The sequence below is a fragment of the Amia ocellicauda genome, chromosome 12, assembly GCF_036373705.1.
Source record: "Amia ocellicauda isolate fAmiCal2 chromosome 12, fAmiCal2.hap1, whole genome shotgun sequence".
NCBI classification, from domain to species: domain Eukaryota; kingdom Metazoa; phylum Chordata; class Actinopteri; order Amiiformes; family Amiidae; genus Amia; species Amia ocellicauda.
Genome location: NC_089861.1, coordinates 8808516 through 8830024, shown reverse-complemented (window position 1 = coordinate 8830024; position 21509 = coordinate 8808516). Strand labels below are relative to the sequence as shown.

At 37.7% G+C, this 21509-nt stretch overlaps 1 protein-coding gene across 3 annotated transcripts in view; it reads left to right on the top strand.

Annotated features, from left to right (window-relative positions):
- Positions 1-21509, top strand: part of slc7a2 (solute carrier family 7 member 2) — a 51853-nt gene that overhangs the window by 8163 nt on the left and 22181 nt on the right. The window contains exon 1 of one of the 3 annotated variants that reach the window (XM_066718262.1): positions 18801-19322. The exons of the other annotated variants lie outside the window; for them this stretch is intronic. The gene's annotated coding sequence lies outside the window, so the exon portion shown is untranslated. Of the gene's footprint in view, positions 1-18800; positions 19323-21509 lie in introns of those variants that run through there. 3 annotated transcript variants of the gene reach the window in all.

The following is a 21509-nucleotide window of genomic DNA, read 5'->3' as shown; positions in this document are numbered from 1 at the left end:
TGTGTGATTTTACAGTTAAGGTTGACAATGAAAAACTAATGACCTGAAATGAAGAAACAGGATATATCAATAACATGCAGGAGAGCGATTATATAGTTCTAAAATAATCAAGGGATCTTTTATATAATTTAAAGTAAACAATAATAAAATGTGTGCTGTAATTTCTAATAAAATGTGGATTAATAGGATGACTATTATGGATTTAAATGCACTGCATGTAATGCTCTGGATTTGGTAAAATTAGAAACTTTATATAATGCTCTGAAACAAAACCTTATCATCCCAACTTGAGCCCTAGACATACACTATAAACTCTTCTTTTGCTTCGAAAAATAAAAACATAAATTGTATATTAAGAAAAGGATTATGCCAGGATTCATATGATTCATGGAGGTAAAAAAAATAAAAATCTGGGTACATTGGGTTGTTCCCAATTACATGCTCTCATGAATGTACTAATAGATTTTAGTTGACATATATTAAATACATAATGCATACGGCTGTGCGATTGTATAGCAAAAGGTTAGGGTGGATAATATATTCCTCTTTATACCAGATTCTTACAGTTATGTAGAAACAGACTGGGGTTGCATTTGGAATGCTTCAATTCAGGATTGTTTTATTTTATTTAATTTTATTTGCCTGGTATCAAATCTAAAAAGATTTGAGGTGACAAGCGAGCTTCTTGCAGATCTTATATGTACAACAATGCCTTGGGAGTGGTCAAATTTTAGCAGTATTGATTCAAGCAAATACCTGCGAGAAACAACTTGCAACACTAGCAGCTAGAAATTGATTGAAAGCCTGTCATAGTTATGCTAAAATATAAACAAAGCACCTTTGGCAAATGTAAAATAAATACCAGTGTTACACAGGGAAATACCCACATACCTCCATGCCACCTTGTGTGCATTGTGACAATATAGAATGCTACAGGAACTGCAGTAAAGGTGTACATTACATCTAACAATGAGATGGGGCTCCCAACATCCATAGGAATGTATTGTTCACTTACAGGGAGAAAATATCTTGAAGCATGGCATCTTTTCATCAATTTGTCAATTTAATGTGAATGCGGACGTAGTGTATTTAGTAGGTTGAGGGGCATTTTGTATTTGCCAGTATTACTGTAAAATCAGTTTGCTACAGTTTTTATTTAAAAAAATGAAATAAGGAACGGAGTACTTTTATTACTATAATTTCACTGTTCAAACTATAACAATTGCATGAGTTGTCAGACATTTTGAATGAACTGTTCAGAGATTAAAACGTTACAATTCAACATGGTTTCTTAAGTTGTTATTACTAGTCACTTAACTACTTACATGTAGTTTAGGCTGGTAGTTGTACATTACATTCAAAATCACAAGCAGCTCTGCTTTGATAGACAGTAGCTGCTGCGATGAGCATCACAGGGGAGTGACATTCAGGGGTTTAACTGAAGTGAGGATGTGGGGCACGTTGGGCATCAGTTAGGTGGTAAAAAAAAAACACCCAGAGAAGGACAGGGTCAAACCCAAGTACTCACCAGGGCACAGTCTCTGCCCCTCCAGTTAATGTTACTACCATTATTACTGCACACTACTGTAATATTGATTGAGATTCGCATACGAGACCAAGATGACATGCTAAATACTACTAATAGCAAATTGCAATAGTAAAAAGCAATTTATTTTTTTGGCTGGTAAAAAATCTGTCTGTCTGGTAAATGTTGTCATCTACCAGCCACCTTGGCTAGCAAGCCAAAAAGTTAATTTTGGACCCTGTGTGTTGGTGAGGTTAAAACACACAGGTGAACTCCGCCATAGATGCCACCAGCAACACTGAAAATACATTCACTTTGTAGGGTGGTGCAGAAAGATACACTTCAGCTTATCTTGCAATTTTTATATCAATTGTTAAATTAATAATATCGGGATTTATTACTTATTCTCATCATATTATTTCAGACAAATATATTGAGCAAGGAAATGTTTTAAATGCATGTATTAATAATTTTAAACATTTAGAATTGAGAAGTATGGGATTGAAAGAGTGGTGCCACTCCGCCCGTCTCCACGTCACCCCTGTGTCAGAGGAGTTCTGCCTTGAACGGATTTTAAAGTGCTGGAGCGGCACTCTGATCTGATGTGCTCCGACAGCATTACAGCCCTGGTCACCTCTGGAACAATCACATCATCAATTCTCTCTCTAAAATAACATCTGGACTGTACGGACTTCATGCATGTGCGTGTTGCAATGGGTAGACAAAAATATTTTGATACAAATTCAAATTCGTTTGGTTTAGTATTTGACGGACATTGTCACAACCCTATTTAACTTATTCATCATTTTACCTTCTTAGGGTTCTGCTTGTAAGCTATCTATCTGTTCGTTTTACTAATTTGTTTGTGAATTTGACTAATTTAATCCATTTTACTAATTTTACTCCATTTTAAGTCAAATCCTAGGAGAGATCAGGATAAATGAGGAGGAGGTTCTGAAGGGAATGAGCAGAATTAAAAACAAACAAATCACCTGGGTTAGATGGGATATTTCCAACAGTACTTCCAAATGACAGGGGATTTGCCCACTGACTGGAAGACAGCAAATGTCATACCAATCCACAAGAAAGGGGACAAAACTGAACCAGGAAATTACAGACCAATCAGTCTCACCTGCATCACCTGTAACATTTTGTAGAAAATGATTAGACAGAAAATAGAGGAGCATCTTAATGAAAACCATATTCTTGGAGATAGTCAACATGGGTTTAGACGATGCAGATCATGTCTTACTAATTTATTCGAACATGCAACTGCAGCTGTACATCATGTGAAAACATATGATATGATATACTTAGATTTTCAGAAAGCTTTTGATAAGGTTCCACACCAAAGACTGATTCTCAAATTGGAAGCTGTAGGCATTCAGGGTAATGTAAGTAGATGGATTATGAACTAGTTGATTATGAACAGAGGGTGTCGATTAGAGGAGCTGCTTCTAACTGGAGTGAGGTTGTTAGTGGAGTTCCACAGGGATCAGTACTAGGGCCTTTCCTTTTTCTAATCTATATTAATGGTCTGGACTCTGGGATAGTTAGCAAACTTGTCAAATTTGCAGATGATACTAAAATAGGTGGCTCAGCAGATGCTATTCAAAGGGACTTAGATAACATTCAGTTGTGGGCCGACACCTGGCAGATGAAATTCAATGTGGACAAGTGCAAGGTAATACATGCAGGTAACAAAAATGTCCACTATAATTACACTATGTGAGGGATAGAACTAGATGAAGTACCACATGAGAAAGACCTAGGAGTCTATGTGGACTCCTCACTTTCTCCATCCAAACAATGTGGGGAAGCAATAAAAAGGCAAACAGGATGTTAGGATATATTGTCAAAAGTGTAGAATTGAGAACAAGGGCAGTGATGTTCAGACTGTACAATGCACTAGTTAGAGCTCATCTGGATACTGTGTGCAGTTCTGGGCTCCACACTTCAAGAAAGATATCGCTGCTCTAGAGGCAGTTCAGAGGAGAGCAACCAGACTTATTCCAGGTCTGAAGGGAATGTCCTACTGAGAGACTGAGGAACTGAACCTTTTCACCCTGGAACAGAGGAGACTATGTGGGGACTTGATTCAAGTCTTCAAAATCATGAAGGGCATCGACCACATCAAACCAGAGGAGCTTTTCCAGATCAGCAGGGACACACGCACCCGGGGACACAAATGGAAATTGGGCTGCAAGGCATTCAAAATGGAAAACAGGAGACACTTCTTCACTCAGAGAGGCGTCACAATCTGGAACAAACTCCCCAGTGATGTGGTTGAAGCTGAAAATGTGGGAACATTTAAAGTCAGACTGGATAGGATCCTTGGATCACTCAGTTATTAATGGACACCAAACGAGCACGATGGGTCGAATGGCCTCCTCTCGTTTGTAAACTTTCTTATGTTCTTAATTCTGTCCTAACATTTTTTCTTGAAGAAATCTGGAAGAAAACACAAAGGTTCTTGATTGATTTGTCTCCAAAACAAATATCTGGGTTGCTTGGCCACTTCAAGAGGCCTTAGTACTTTATTATTATCTTTATCTTGTTTGGATTCACACAAGGCACGATGTGAGGAGCAAGTTCTAAGCATTGTCTGCATGATTTTGTGATGTACTGAACATATACTGATCTACCGCTAGAAGAAACCCAACAGTTTCCTAATATGCATTCCAAACTTGTTTAATTGTATACACAATACAATGGCGCATTCTTCAGGTTTGGTTTTTTGGTGAGGCAGAGTACAGAGTATAGATTCTCAAAGTATGATTTATCTCATTTGTTTTATTTGCTTCTTCCACAACATCTGCAACTGCTAGTTCAACACCGTGGTTACTGCGGTGCTACTCTGACATCCGGAAACATGCCTAATAACAGGGTGGCTACCCCTGACTATTGTCCTAACATATTTGAAGCTCCATCTGTTGCAAAAGAAACATAAATGTAAATCCATTATCATATAAAGATTTCAGAAATGCATATGGTATTCTAATGGAAGTAGTATCAGTCAGTTGGACTGCTGTTTACCTTGATGGAGTTTGTGGAAAAATACCTTTCATGCAAATAACCAAGAAGACTTTTTTTGCTTTACTTGATTCACCATGAATCATTTTGAATCCAAGTTTCAGATCCTAATAACCTTTTTTATCATAGATTTTATAATTTGGTCCATAATATCAGGTCAATCATTTGGCAGTAACCTTCGAAGAATGTCCTTGTATGACTTGTTCATATAACTGGCATTATTGGAGACAAATCCAGTTACATTATTCAAATTTACTTTAACGATTTCACATTGCCCTCTCCCACAGATTAGTAATCCAGACTGTATTGACTAATGTTACATTCAGTTTGGAGGTATCCGATAGTCCTTGGAGAAAATACTCATCAGTAACGACAGATACACTGTCATGGATCTTCATCAATTGTCAATTTGAGGTAGATATTACCATTTCAGCTGACATGCTATAGAAATTGATCTCACATTTATTAAGTTTGTTCAGAAATGCATGTACTTTGGGGATTATATTTTTCCACTGTATTATTAGCAGAAACAAATGCCTCTGTCAAAACTAAAATCACATTGTCGGCATTTATAACTTCTTTTTTTTACAGGAAGAGGTTGATTTAATAGCTTTATAAGGTGACACATTTCAGTCTAATTGTGGACTAAAGATAAATTACAAGCTGTGCAAAATAAAAGATACCCATCGATGTACAGAATACCAGGCATATACTTATTGTTGCTTGTGTTAAATGAGTTTTGATTGTGATGTTTTTGACTAATTGCAATTCGTTTTTTGTTTCTAATTAGTCAAAGTGCAGTTTGTTGAATCATAATTGTGAATTCAGTAGACATAACTGGGGAGGCTGAAGGGACATCTAGGGCATAGCAGTTGAATTACAATTGGAAAAGTAAGGCATAGGAAAACGCAGGACCCTAGTCATTGTCTATAGTGAGTTGGCTCATGTTCTTGGAACTAATGTGTCTGGATGTTAAATTTGTACAAGCACTGCTAAAGCTGATTCAAGTCTAGACATCTAATCTGGGAAGGACTATCAGGGCACTTTTTCAAAAAGGCTTCTTTTAACATTGTACGAGTGTGATGGTAGCGTTTTTATTGTTTATTTTTGCTTTTACAGTGTCACATTGATAATATCAGTGCTAGGCCTGGTTTCTTGCGCTTCGCAAAACATTAAAGGTCAGTTGGTGCTTCTTTAAAGCTAAGGTCACCTTTGATTTGTTACCATGAAATTACATGAGTTGACATGCATTTTTTAAATTGTATTTAGTCAGTAGTAGAAAAAGTAGTAATCGGTTTGAACATGGATATGTAGCAATGGTGACATGCAAGAGTTTTCTATCTGCTTCTCTCTGTTATATATGAAAACATTTTGAAGGCTAAGGTGTGATGTGTTTGGGTCTTATGTTTCATTGTTCGAAGTGTATTGTACTATACATTTCAAGGATTTTATTTGTGTGTGTGTATGTGTGGTTTTGGTGAAGCATCAATACGTTCATGATTTTTAAACATTACTTATTATTAGTTTTGTGTGCCCAATTGATGTTTTATAGAATCAATTTCTAATGAATACCATTGATTAAAAACAGCATTTCCTATTTCATAGTAATCTTTTTTGTTGTTTGTTTTATTGTTAATATATTGTAATAATTGGATGCATAAACACATGGATTTCAAAGTGCTACATGTTATTATAATTATAATATTTTAATTGTTTTTATTATTAACTTACTTGCATTGATAGGATATGATATTATAGATGTATTTCTTCCTTATTTATATCAGTAAACCTGCTTTCCCCCTGACTAAACTGGTAAGTGATGTGGGTCACTGCCTTCTTTTCTGGCAATACAAACACAAATCTGTCTGTTGATTATGTTTCTTTGTTTAACTAAGTAAAACTGCTGAGAGCAGCTGAACATTTTCGGTACATGTTTGTGAATCACTGAGGCTCTAGGCATTAAACCAGTGACCTCTCTGTCCAATCAGCACATCTCTGTGTACTCCATGCATCCATACATTCATCCATTAGAAGCTGCATGGTGGTTTTAACTAAGCCAGATACTGAAGCTAGTGTACAGTAATTCTATGGTGCATTTTGACCGTATAGTAAAACATTTTACTTCACTTTTACAATCTGATGGGCAGTAAACCAACAGTCCTAAATTAAATTGTTTTGGACGGTAAAGCAAGGAGAAAATTGGTTTTGATATCATCTCCATTAAGTGTTCCTGTAATGACTTTCATTTGCACAAGTAACCTACGCTAATGGTTCTACAGGAAGTCACTGAAGAGATAAGGCAGTAACTAATGAGGGCCATTTTCTACTACATTACTACAAATGCATGCATCCGTTTCATTTACGATATTATTACTGTGGATACGTATATTAAGTTACATACATAATTTTTAACTTCTGAAACTATCGTCCTTGCATTTGGCATGCCACTGTTGTACTATAAAAAATAACAACAAATTCCACAATCATACATGGCCATCTTTCTCTAAATGTAGACTCTTGTGGAGCTAAGTGGTGCAGACTACTAAACAACATCAAATGAATGCACAATATTGCAATGACCATGATATAATCTTTTTCACAGGTGATTGAGGACCTTCAATTATGTAATATTGATATCCAAGGCATATATTAGCTGATTGCAAGTCAACAGGTATTAATACTCCACTGGAGCATAAATGCCCTGGCTGTATGACTTAGAAGGATTTATTACACTATGTCACCAACCTTTCACTGCTTACCTTTGGATACTTTTATTCAAATTCAGATCAGGTCATATTAAAATAGTTTGGTGGTCTCAAACAGTTTTTGTTTCATTTCTAAATATCAAAGACCAGCTCTATAACTGGCACTCCACTACCATTTTCCAAATGTATTTGGTTGTTTTTTTTACTTTTAAGTTGAAATAATTATCACACAAAAACTATTTAGTGAAAAGAAGCCTGCTTCCATGGGAAACAATATGATAATAAAAGGTTCTGTGGTTTGAATTAATGAAGATCTTGCCTATCTACAAAGTGGTTGTTTCCAATAAAAAACAAACAGATGTGCTGTCATTATTAGTGAAAAAGTAGCTGCCATTTAATTGCATTGTTCAGATTAATACTAGGGTTGTGATAAAGTTCGAATCCGTATTCGCAGATGTCGAACTTCGCGCAAATCCGAACTCTGTCGAATACTAAACCAAACGAATTCGAATTTGTAGCAAAATATTTTTGTCTACCATTGTAACACGCACATGCATGAAGTCAGCCCGCTAATTCACTCAGTACGGTCCAGATGTTGTTTTACAGAGAGAAGGGATGATGTGATTGTTACAGATAGGGCTGTAATGCTGTCGGAGCGCTGCTCTTGTGTAGGATACAATAGTCCAAACAAAACTTCCCACCCCCCTTTTCGGTTCCGTCTATTAGATTTCTACGCAATGCTGAGCATGTGTATTTTTTAAACTCGAAAACTCATATCAGCAAACTTCATTTCCCAGCGGCAACTGCGTATTGACCAGGAAACTCCGGGAATGCTTTGGAATACTGGGAGGAAACTTATAATGATAGTCTGTGTTAAATGAATGTTTGCACAGCGAAATAGAAGATGTGTTCGTTTCCCAGTGGGACTTTTCTTTTCGAACTTTTGTACATTTCCTTGTGCTGTGTATTTGTATGAAATAATATGAGAATAAGCCCACTTATTAATGTAACAATTCATATAAAAACTGTGTGCAGCATCTGCTCCTTTTATTCTACAACTACACCACTGGAGGTGACTACATATTTTGGTGAAACTATAATTCAATGATAGAAAAGCATGTTGTTGTGGAACATGAACCAGTATCGACTACCTGTCTTTACAAGATCGGCTGAAGTGTATCTTGATCTACCACCCTACAAAGTGAATGTTGGTGGTATCTATGGCGGAGTTGACGTGTGTGTTTTAACCCACTCACAAATTAGCTCTACGTACAGGTCTCCTGCGGTCATCGTGCTCGTTTGGTATCCATTAATAACTGAGTGATCCAAGGATCCTATCCAGTCTGACTTCCCAAATTTTCAGCTTCAGCCACATAGCTGGGGAGTTTGTTCAGATTGTGACGCCTCTCTGTGTGAAGAAGTGTCTCCTGTTTTCTGTCTTGATTGCCTTGCAGTCCAATTTCCATTTGTGTCCCCGGGTGCGTGTGTCCCTGCTGATCTGGAAAAGCTCCTCTGGTTTGATGTGGTCAATGCCTTTCATGATTTTGAAGACTTGGATCAAGTCCCCACGTAGTCTCCTCTGTTCCATCATGGAATCCATGGCTGTCATGACAGCATGTTCAAATTAAACCGGTAGATGTGCCTTGCGGCTTTAATACTTTGTAATAGTGTTTTAAAGGTAGGATTACAACACGATGGAAAGTATCTAACGGTGCACAACAGACCCACAAGATAGAAAACATAATGATCATACAAAAAAAAAACTTTGCACATTATTATTAACATAAAATACAACATTGCTAACAATGACATGTCCATCAGCAACTTACTTTACCTTGAAATCTTGCACTTCTACAATACGGTTATTTAAGGATATACAAGACTAGTACTGTTTATATTTGGAATGGGTGTGCTGTTTAGTTTTTCCTAATTTTTACATCATTCACTTGAATACTTGGGTACTCTATCCTTCTCTGGGTGTTTTTTCTTGACCACCTAACTGATGCCAAACATGCCCGCGCATCATCAATTCACAGTTAACCCCTCCATGTCAACTCCCCTGTGATGCTCATTGCAGCAGCTACTGCCTAACAAAGTAGAGCTGCTTGTGTTTTTGAAATGTAATATACAACTACTAGCCTAAACTACATGTAAGTAGTAAAGTGACTAGTTATAGTAGTATTAGATACATGTTAAGAACATGTTAAAAACCATGTTGAATACTAACCTTTGCATCTGAACAGCTAATTCAAAATGTCTGAAGACTCATGCAACTGTTTATTTGAACAGTGAAATAATAGCAATACAAGTACTCCATTATATTAAATTTTAGGACTATGAGCTGATGTTTTTTCACCTCTATTTCACATTTACAGCATTTAAATAAAATGTGTTTTTTTATTTATTTTTTAAAATAAAAACTGTAGCAAATTGAGTTTATAGTAATAATGGAAGATACAAAATGCCTAAATACGCTATGTCCGCATTCGCATTCGCATTTGTCGTATTTAATGATTTAAAATCCCTAAAATTAATTAGGGATGTGACGGAGTTGACAGAAATCTGCATTCAGCGGATGTGGATTTCTGTCAGCTCCATCACATCCCTAGTTAATACTGAATGGATCCTTGTATACTAGTCACAAATGTAATCTATGTACATTCCATTTATCAAATTGATTCCAGGTTTAGACAGAGATATTGTTCGGTACCTTAGAATATTACAAACGTACGCACATGTAAAGTTATACAGTTCTGGAAAAAATTAAGAGACCACTGCAATTTTTTCTTAAATCAGCATCTCTACATGTATGGCAGCCAGTCCATTCCAGTGTCTGTTGAATTCCAACACAAGCAAACCTCATTCTACTGAATGAGCCACAGATTAGGTGATCACCTGAACCAAATCTTATTTAATGAGGTAAAGTTTAAAAACCACTGCTGTGGTCATCACTGTCCTCTTGCAATAGGATCAGCTGGATGGTGCTAGTAGTACCTCAAAAGTAATTGGAATCAAGAAATAACTATTGACTATGCCAAAACAGTTGAAAAGGAAAGTTTTGATTGAGGAAAAGAAGGATTCAATTCTGGCTTTACTGGCAGAGAGATACAGTGAGTGTCGGGTTGCTTCCATCCTTAAAATTTCAAAGACGGTGGTTCATAAGAACAAGGACAAGGTGAAATGCACAGCGAGGACGGTTCGAAACAGACTCCTTGGGGCAGGGCTGAAGTCGTGCAAAGCTAGAAAAAAGCCCTTAATCAATGAGAAGCAAAGAAGAGCCAGGCTGAGGTTTGCAAAAGACCATAAGGATTGGACCGTAGAGGACTGGAGTAAGGTCATCTTCTGTGATGAGCCCAATTTTCAGCTTTGCCCAACACCTGGTCGTCTAATGGTTAGACGAAGACCTGGAGAGGCCTACAAGCCACAGTGTCTCACACCCACTGTGAAATTTGGTGGCGGATCGGTGATGATCTGGTGGTGCTTCAGCAAGGCTGGAATCAGGCAGATTTGTCTTTGTGAAGGACGCATGAATCAAGCCACATACAAGGTTGTCCTGTAAGAAAACTTGCTTCCTTCTGCTCTGACAATGCTCCCCAACTCTGAAGATTGCTTTTTCCAGCAGGACAATGCTCCATGCCACACAGCCAGGTCAATCAAGGTGTGGATGGTGGACCACCAGATCAAGACCATGGCCAGCCCAATCTCCAGACCTGAACCCCATTGAAAACCTCTGGAATGTAATCAAGAGGAAGATGGATGGTCACAAGCCATCAAACAAAGCCAAGCTGCTTGAATTTTTTTACGCCAGGAGTGGCATAAAGTCACCCAACATCAATGTGAAAGACTGGTGGAGAGCATGCCAAGATTGAAAATCAGGATTATTCCCCCAAATATTGATTTCTGAACTCTTCCTAAGTTAAAACATTAGTATTGTGTTGTTTAAAAATGAATATTAACTTATTTTCTTTGCATTATTCAAGGTCTGACAACACTGCATCTTTTTTGTAATTTTGACCAGTTGTCATTTTCTGCAAACAAATGCTCTAAATGACAATATTTTTATTTGGAGTTTATTGAATATAACAAAAATGTTCATTTTACCCAAACAAATACCTATAAGTCGTAAAACCAGAGAAAGTGATAATTTTGCAGTGGTCTCTTAATTTTTTCCAGAGCTGTATGTGTGTATATCAATAGAATGTTACATTTGTTTGAGCTTTAATACTTTAAATACACGGTAAAACATCAGCATTTCTTAAGATTCACATTGAAGTAATGAAAGATACCGCCACACTCCATTTAATTATTTAGATTCAAATGAAATGCAATACTTATAGATTTGAATTATTATGATCTGTTCCTTCAAACAATGTATTATAAGTGGTGTGCAGCCTTAGTATGCAGGTTGCAGAAAACACAGGGCCCTATTAATTATGCTTCTTGCTAATTGATGCTTAGGAACCTAATATTGATCCAATACTGAATTACACAATTTATTCAAATAACAATAATACTGACTTTAAATAATTTGAATGCATTTTATAACAGTTTAAAAGTATTACAGATATGCAGTTCAGGATATGTTCAATAAACACATTTATTTACACATGGACACAAATATTTTGTTTTGTTTAGTTTTGTTTCTCCAGGACACTTGCTGCCTCACACCATGGTTAGTTTGGCAAAAGCCATTTCATTTTTTTGAATTTGTCAGCATTTCTTCTTTGAAACCAGCCATCTTAAACTTGTGGGTGCTCCCTGGTGCTTTTGTGTTTGTCAGCTCTCCAAAGGTTGCAGTCCAGATTCATTGTGCATTACTGCCAAAGAGTTGAATCTGAAAGAAAGGCATATTCACGAGCCATTTTACCATGGGAAAATTAGGGAGTCTGATTTCAAAACAATGTATAATTTGTTGCTTCTTTGCTGCAAGCAAAGGGAAATAGCTTAATATTTCTATTATATTTAGCAGTAAATTAATATTATTTTAGATGTTACACATGCACTGCATTAGCAGGATTATTTTATTTATAAAACTAGTGGAGCAAATATTGCACCACAACAAAAATTTAGAAAATAGCCACGTTTTCTGTCAGAGAACAAATTATTATAGAACACAAGACAGGTATTAAAAATAACACAAACACATGTGCATAATGCACAAGTTCAGAATATCTAATCAAGGTTTAGTTCAGAGCAGCATATTCCATCTGCTTTCAGATTAACCTAAATCTGCTATAGAGATGGGAATCAACAAGAAGAGATGGAGAGCAGTTGCTGAATAAACTTTGGAAGAAGTGCGTGGTAGTTAATAAAGTCTTGGAGCACACACTCAAGTTTCCCATCAATAAGCAGGGGATTATTTATATCCAGTGCGCCTGAAAAGATATTCAGTGTACTTTGTCTGTGAAAGCTCAGCGCGGTTTATTGTGAAGAATCGTGTTATGCTTAAATAAAGTTCAATAAAGAAATCAACACCCTTTTCTTACTATTCTTTCCTGACTGCTTTGTAATATGTCATTGACCAGCTATGTGAAGCCCGAGGATTGAATACAGTCACTTTGAACAGATAGACAGTGCAAAAGCCCAGTGCTTGTGCTCCGTAGCTTGGAAATGTTACAGCAGGACCAGATGTCTGTGGAGTGACACTTCTTTAAATTGTCAAACACGAGTACCTTTAATAATAAGGGCAACTTGTGCGGTTTCCCAAAATTATGGTCTTATGCTTATTTACCAAAATAATGGTGGAAGTTTTCTATTTCAGAGTTTCATGATATGAAGTAATGTCCTGAATAGTGGATACACAGTTGAAAAACTACAGAAGCACTGGATTTGTCTTCCATGCTGTAACTTGAATCATTATGTTCAGTGGTGCGTTAGGGTTAATATATTACCCATTAATATGACTAATATTGTAGCAATTCTCAATCATTAGGTGTTTTTTTAAAGCACAGACCATTGGATTTTTGGTCTATATTTTTGGAACTATAGGCCCATTAATCTACTTCCCATCCATTGGTGACAGCAGAGTATTTTTTTTGGCTAAACTATGCTGGGGCTAATCCATACAGTGGTGGGGCTCAAATCAACATCTGAATTTCAATGTGAATACACACACAATGGACCACCAAAGTGTTTTTTCCTGAGGCCAGCGTATTTTCCCGTTGGTTTGCAATGCGAGCGCCGTGTTTTTAAAAAGCCAGCAGCGTGACGAGACACTGCGTGTCTATTGAGCGCTGAGCGCTGGGCGTTTTCTTCTGGTCGCCGAGAGTTGAAAAATGTTCAACTTTGGGTAAAATGCAGCGCTCGTCACTGTCACTTTTTACCCAGTCGTCCAATCAGAGTGGAGGAGGGGCGGGACAAATACCACACCGTCCGTCCGTCCTCTCTCTCTACGTGCTTCAGCCTTCCCTCTACCTTGTGCCGACATTTTTACATTCAGTATTTGTTAGCAACACAAACTATCTGCTACATTAGGTAGCACTGAAACAACGCTGCGCCTCCAAAGAGCTCTGAAGCGCTCCCAGCTGGGCGTTTTCAGAAGAGCGCCTGGCGTTTTCAACTGCAGAAAACGCTTTGGTGGACACACGGCCTTAGGCTGCTATGGGTTAGATCAGGGGTTCCCAAACTTTTTGACCCGGGGGGGGGGTTGACGGTGAAATACGGTGAGTCGGAGTACCAGACCGCACTGTACCACAGTTTGAAAACTGACGCTGGATTAGATGACTGCACTGACATGACATCCTTTTTTCACATGCAAAATTACATCGAGAGCAACACACATGGACAGTCACTTCTTCTGAGTTTAGGCAATATTATTCTTGCTATTTCAACTCGTTCATGTTGTCTGGCAAACCTGTCCGCTACAAACCCAGCGCATTGTACATCACGCGTCACACTCCTCACACACACACAGAAAGTACGTGAGAGACACAGAGACAGAGAGAGAGAGAGCTACAGTAGTTAACGGAGCTCAACAGGTGGCCGCCGAGACCACATAAAACACGACAAAGTCAGCACAAATCAACCCTATTATTTAAAATATATTCAAACTCACCATTTACATTTTCAAAGGGGGCACAATCCGTTGTTGTGTTGGGTTCGATCCATAATAATGTTAGCAATGTTACAATTTCCCAAATTACTTAGCTAGCTAGCGTTAGCTAACGTTAACTAATTTGGCTCAGACTACACTGTGTGCTAACGCCTGCAGTTTCACGCAGCAATGACGCAGTGACGCAAATGGAACTGGCTGGCGCTTATTCTGCTTGGTGATATTCTTGGTTGTTCCATGATGGGGCTAAGGTGGGGTTAACACGATTCTTGGTGGGGCTGTAACCCAACCAAGCCAAACCCTGCCGCCGCCCCTGTTCCCATCTTATACAAAGTATTTACAAAGGTAGTAACACTTCACTTCAAGACACACTGGACCAACCAAGAGAACAAGCAGGATGTAGTTGTGTATGTAATATGATGGGTCATATACAGATTATCAGAGAGAGGCAGAGAATATGAGCTTCCTCTGTGCCTGAGCTTTATTGACTATGAGAAAGTATTTGATTCAGTATACACTCACCTAAAGGATTATTAGGAACACCTGTTCAATTTCTCATTAATGCAATTATCTAACCAACCAATCACATGGCAGTTGCTCAATGCATTTAGGGGTGTGGTCCTGGTCAAGACAATCTCCTGAACTCCAAACTGAATGTGTGAATGGGAAAGAAAGGTGATTTAAGCAATTTTGAGCGTGGCATGGTTGTTGGTGCCAGACGGGCCGGTCTGAGTATTTCACAATCTGCTCAGTTACTGGGATTTTCACGCACAACCATTTCTAGGGTTTACAAAGAATGGTGTGAAAAGGGAAAAACATCCAGTATGCGGCAGTCCTGTGGGCGAAAATGCCTTGTTGATGCTAGAGGTCAGAGGAGAATGGGCCGACTGATTCAAGCTGATAGAAGAGCAACTTTGACTGAAATAACCACTCGTTACAACCGAGGTATGCAGCAAAGCATTTGTGAAGCCACAACACGTACAACCTTGAGGCGGATGGGCTACAACAGCAGAAGACCCCACCGGGTACCACTCATCTCCACTACAAATAGGAAAAAGAGGCTACAATTTGCACAAGCTCACCAAAATTGGACAGTTGAAGACTGGAAAAATGTTGCCTGGTCTGATGAGTCTCGATTTCTGTTGAGACATTCAGATGAGTCAGAATTTGGCGTAAACAGAATGAGAACATGGATCCATCATGCCTTGTTACCACTGTGCAGGCTGGTGGTGGTGGTGTAATGGTGTGGGGGATGTTTTCTTGGCACACTTTAGGCCCCTTAGTGCCAATTGGGCATCGTTTAAATGCCACGGCCTACCTGAGCATTGTTTCTGACCATGTCCATCCCTTTATGACCACCATGTACCCATCCTCTGATGGCTACTTCCAGCAGGATAATGCACCATGTCACAAAGGTCGAATCATTTCAAATTGGTTTCTTGAACATGACAATGAGTTCACTGTACTAAACTGGCCCCACAGTCACCAGATCTCAAGCCAATAGAGCATCTTTGGGATGTGGTGGAACGGGAGCTTCGTGCCCTGGATGTGCATCCCACAAATCTCCATCAACTGCAAGATGCTATCCTATCAATATGGGCCAACATTTCTAAAGAATGCTTTCAGCACCTTGTTGAATCAATGCCACGTAGAATTAAGGCAGTTCTGAAGGCGAAAGGGGGTCAAACCCAGTATTAGTATGGTGTTCCTAATAATCCTTTAGGTGAGTGTATACAAACTCAGTCATCAGAACTCTAAGAAATCAAAACATTGAGGAAGCATGTACAACTCCTATTAAATATACAGATGGGTGACAAATTAAAGGAAGAACCTGAATAAATGAGTGGAGGAACATACTGAATGCAGATGCCTCCAAATAGGTGTACTGCATGACACAATTAAGCAATAAACATCCTATCATGCTCTGTGGCATGTATACAAATGCTGAGCGGGCCCAGTTGACCTTGATTTTGGAAAAAGATGGCAAGAAGAAAGGATCCTAGTGACTTTGAAAGAGTGGTCATTATTGGGGCACGAATGCTAGGGGCTTCAGTCACAAAGACTGGCTAGTGTTTCAATAGGAATACTGACTAAATACTGACTCTGCATTTAGATCTATGGGAAAGACATCAGTAAATAGGGTTGGAAATTGTTGTCAAAAGCACACATTTGATTACCATGATGCTTGTGTATTACTGCGATATGTAAGGAAAAACAGAACAGCAGCTCTTTCCCAGGTGACTGAGAATGTCAATGCAGGATGTGATCAGACTGTGTCAGCAAGAACAGTCTGTTGAGAACCACACAGGGAGGGATATTATAGTAGGGTTGCAGTGCATAAACTCCTCATTACAAAGACAAATGCACATTTGAGAGTTCAGTGGTGCAAAACCATAGGCACTGGTCTACAGACATGTTCAGATGAGTCATTCTTCCCCATATTCTCGACAAGTGGGCAAGTGCATGTGTGGCGACATCAGGAGAACGGTACAGGCCTGACTGCTTGACCCCTACAGCGAGGGGGTCTGGAGGCTCTGCTATGCTGTGGGGGGCATTTTCCTGGCATGGTTTGGGTCCACTTGTCCCCTTAGAGGGAAGGGTCACTGCAAATAATTTCAAAGTTATTCTGAGTGATCACCTTTATCCTATGGTGAAACATTTCTATCCTGATGGGAGTGGTTTCTTCCACGATGTCAATGCCCCCATCCACAGGGCATGAGGGGTCACTGAATGGGTGAACTGAAAACGATGTGAGTCACTGAACACCTATGGGAGATTTTGGACTGACGTGTTATACGGCACTCTCCACCACCATCATCAAAACACCAAATGAGGGAATATCTTTTGGAAGAATGGTGTTCATCCCTCCAGTAGAGCCCAGAGACTCATAGAATCTGTGCCAAGAGCATTGAAGCTGTTCTGGTGGCTTGTGGTGACCCAACACCTTACTGAGACACTTTATGTTGGCTTTTCCTTTAATTTGTCACCAGTCTATATATCTACAACAGTGCCACATCAACAATCCTTCAAGACGCTGGCAAGATCAACATCTGCAAAGAAGTACATCAAGAAGACACAATCTCTCCACAACTCTTGAAGAAGTGTTCAAGACTTTGGATGGGGAAGAAAAAGGAATCAAGATAAATGGAGTTTATTAAATTTTCCTTGCAAAAAATCCTGAAGACCAGTGGCTTCAAATTCTCTTAGATGTAAGCAAGAAAACTGGACTTAAAATAATCTTAAGAGTAAACTTAAGTAAACTTTCTTTAAGTAAACTTGAAGAAACTTGAAGAAATCAAGAAAAGAGTGAAAAAGGGATGAAGTATATTTGGATGAAACAGCATGCAGTTGCATTCTACCAGCAATAACTTTTGACTCTGAAAATTCAAAACTAAATGCAAAAATTGTATAGAAACTGCAGATGACATAAAGACGCATTGGAAGGTACATGATTTGAATTACAAGAAGAGATAGACAAACAAACAAAAATATGTGACATCATTGAAAGAGTTAAAATTGAAAATTGAAAATGGTAGTTGACTCGACATATTAAAAGAGATTAAAGATGGACAAAGGAAGGTATGCAATTGATGCCAAGAGATTGAAAAAGACCTAGAAGACTACCACATGTGTGACATGGAAAAGAGAAGCTATAGATCGAAGCAAGTGGAAACATCTTGGGGAGGCCTTCATCCAGCAGTTGAATTAGGCTGATAATGATGATGATATAAAACAGTTTTTTCTCTCTAAATTAAACGCAATATGTGTTGCACATCAGCATTACAAAGTGCTCCATTAGGTGTAGATGGGGGTCTCCAAAGATGTATTTATATTTTGTGTGTAACTCAATTTATACATTGAGAATAACATATACACAGTGTTTATATATGAGCAAATACATTCTATACCTAAAGTGTTTTTTTTGTTGTGTTTGGGGACCTACAGAAATGAATGTTATAATTTCAGTTTGGAGAAGACTTGATATTGCAGTGGATACTGTTTTGTGAATTGGTTTGTCACAATTGTAGAACAGGTGGATGTACAAGCAAATGTTAAAGTGGACCACACCACCATTATTTAAATTATTTTTCCTGGTTACAATGAAACAGAGCCCATATCATCAGAACTACGTATCCTGACAATTTTTATTCAGGTTGTTACATTTATACATATTTGGTCATCCAAATTAGCTGAGTACAGCAGTTTTGTAAGTATTCAACCTTTTTAAAATATATTTTTTAAGAAAGTGTTTAAAGTTGTCTTCAGATAAAAACACATATTTTCACCTTTCAATAATCGCTCTCCTGGTTAATGGAATATTGTGCAATGCAACATTTGTTAAATTGCTCACTTCTTGGCTCCTCCACCCTCACCCGGCCAATCAGCTTCCGTGCTTTTAGCGGCTCTTCCTGGCTGAGCTAGATAAACAGTAATGTTTGTTCCAATGTTTGTTGATGTCAGTTGGCTAACCATTTATCAGTGGTCAGTAAGCACTTCATCTGCTGGGTCTGCATCGTCTGTGTGTGCATTAGAAATCTGCCGAAATGTGAGGTTCCATTTTCTGAGGTTTGCTTTCCTTCTGCGAGATGAGGAGTAACAGAAGACCAAGCCTTTCTGGCACGACATTGCCTCCCACTGACAAGAGAGAGAGCCAGGATATTCAAATCACTCTTCCCTGCCAGTTCTGCAGCTGTGAAGCCGTATTGGTCAATGTCTTGCACAGCCAGAGGCCAGGGGTATAATATATTAAGACAAAAGAGAGCTGGATAGAATGAAGGGAGAAATAAAAATAGCTCCTCGTGGGTGCAGCATGTCAGTTATGGGCATTTGAACTGAGCTGAAGTATTGAAAATGAACATTTATTTACTAATTTATTTTTGTAGACTGTTATTTGCAAAATAGCCACGCTTTTTGTGTAGCTTGTCCGTTTTGCTTATATTTCCACTGTCAGAAATATTCACACACGTGTATTTACCATTTTTTCTTTTTTGATGAGTCAACTTAAGTGGTAAGTACGACTTTCCTTTTCCCATCTCATAGCTTGTGCAGTTGTTGATAAATACAATTTTTAATTTGTTTGTATTATTATTTTTTTAATCTGTAAAATGTGTAGTACAAATGTATTCTTAGGTGAAGATCATGCATGTGGGTGTGTGTAAATATTTATGTAAGTAAGTAAGACAACTAATGTGACACTGACAACACATTTTAACCCTTATAAGTTTAGTTAGTTACACTTGGGGAAACAACTGAAGAAGAAAATATTGCCTGTGTTTTCAGTCCTGTTTTCTTTAAAAAGATTCCTTAAGTGCACATTGCTGAACATAGAAAGTAAACCACATTATGTGTTAAACATAACATAACACAAAATCTCCATGTAGAAATGTTCAGTACAGTCAGTAATACTGAGAATAACTCCCAGAACACATCAGTGATACTACAAAATAGTTGTTTTGTGTATCAAAACTGAGATTATAAAAAATAATAAGAAACCTTTGCTGATGCTGCATATTTATTGCCTGTATGAGTTTTCAGATTTCAGATGTGTCTGTCTTATAAAACATTTTAAGGATTTACTTGTAATAAATTCTGACATTTTAACTAAATTGATCTGACTATGGTTTTGCACCAATGTATAATGTCCTTACTGGTAAGTCTTTAAATGTTATAATAAGGATTTTTTATTATAATACAATGTTCTCAACAATTAAAGATGTCCTGAATGACCCCCTTCACTTCATGGAATACATGTTCAAACCAAAGTTTTATTATTCTTTAAAATGTCTTCTGTGGCTTTGGACTGTACCTGCCAGGTCTTTGCCAGCATTAAACTCACCATGAGCCATACACTTTGCTCTAAACTGTCTTCTTCTGCCGACATGCATATTCTCCAAGCCTTCACTTAACTGTAATTGTGACAATAAAGTATGGTTATATTGGAGAATATAATTGTATTTCACAAAGCTTGAACTTTTAAGTCCGACATAAATATATTTTCCATGCAAATTGCAAGCCTGAACAAATAATCTGATAATAGTCATTTGGGAGGAGATGGGAGAGTAGATAGCAGAGCTTGTCAAATATCTGGGCAGAAGCCAGAGTTCCAGGGGCTCAAATTCCATTTGGACAGTGTTTCATTTCATATGAAGAACAAAATATAAAATTCTCTGTGAGAGCTTCTCGATTTGCCTTTCCATGTACAAACGATTTTAATTAAGATTGATAGAACACAGACGGAAACTTCAGTGGCACTAAGTTTACAGATTGGCATTGAGACTCATTCCTTTACAATCTTGTTGTTATCCTTTTAAACATGAATTATATTGAATATTGTTTGATACCAACAAAGACTAATAAAATAAATGTTCTAATGATGCTATGCCAAATATCTACTTTCTTATAATCTGTTTCTTAGCATTTGTCTTAGTAGTATGACTAATTTAGCTATTTTTTTAAGTGAATTTGTCACAGGAGTAAAAAAATATAATATACAAAGATGTTTTTGTAATTTCATTGAAATTATTTATAGTATATATAGTATATTTAACCTTTAACCTTTAACTTTTTCTTCTTAGATAGGTTGTTGTCTTTGTCTGTGTGCCTAAATCACAATTAAAATAGGTATTGTGTGTTTTTTTCATTATTAATGATAATAATATATTAGAAAAAGCTTTATTAAATAATTATTTATATTTACTCTTTTATATATTTTTTACAATGAAGGCTATTGATGATATGAAGGGTTAATCACATTATTACTGACAGTGGAAACTAAATGAGGCAAGCTGTTAAAGTCACAAGGTTGCCCATTTCTTGCAATGGTCTGAATCTAAATACAAAAAAAAAGTAAAGTAATGTCAAGACGAAACTTTAAAAAAATCATCCCAAGAACGTGGATGTTGTGTTTTAAATGCCTGGTTCCAGACTCGTGTGATGTCAGGTTGTGTGATATAAGAAATCACTGCATAAACGCATAATTTTAAGGTTGTAAGTGGCTATGTGCAGGAGACCCTTAATGGAATGTGCTGTGAATAGATAGAACTTCAGCAGTGTTTTTGCTATACATTCATTAAGTGAATTTGAAGTACGGCATTGGCCAGGCACACTGACGAAAAGAAGGGAGGAATGTGATTTATTACTGCAATTCTGACTAGACGTGTTAGAAGTTAAAACAGCCCACTGTTGTGGAGGTTTT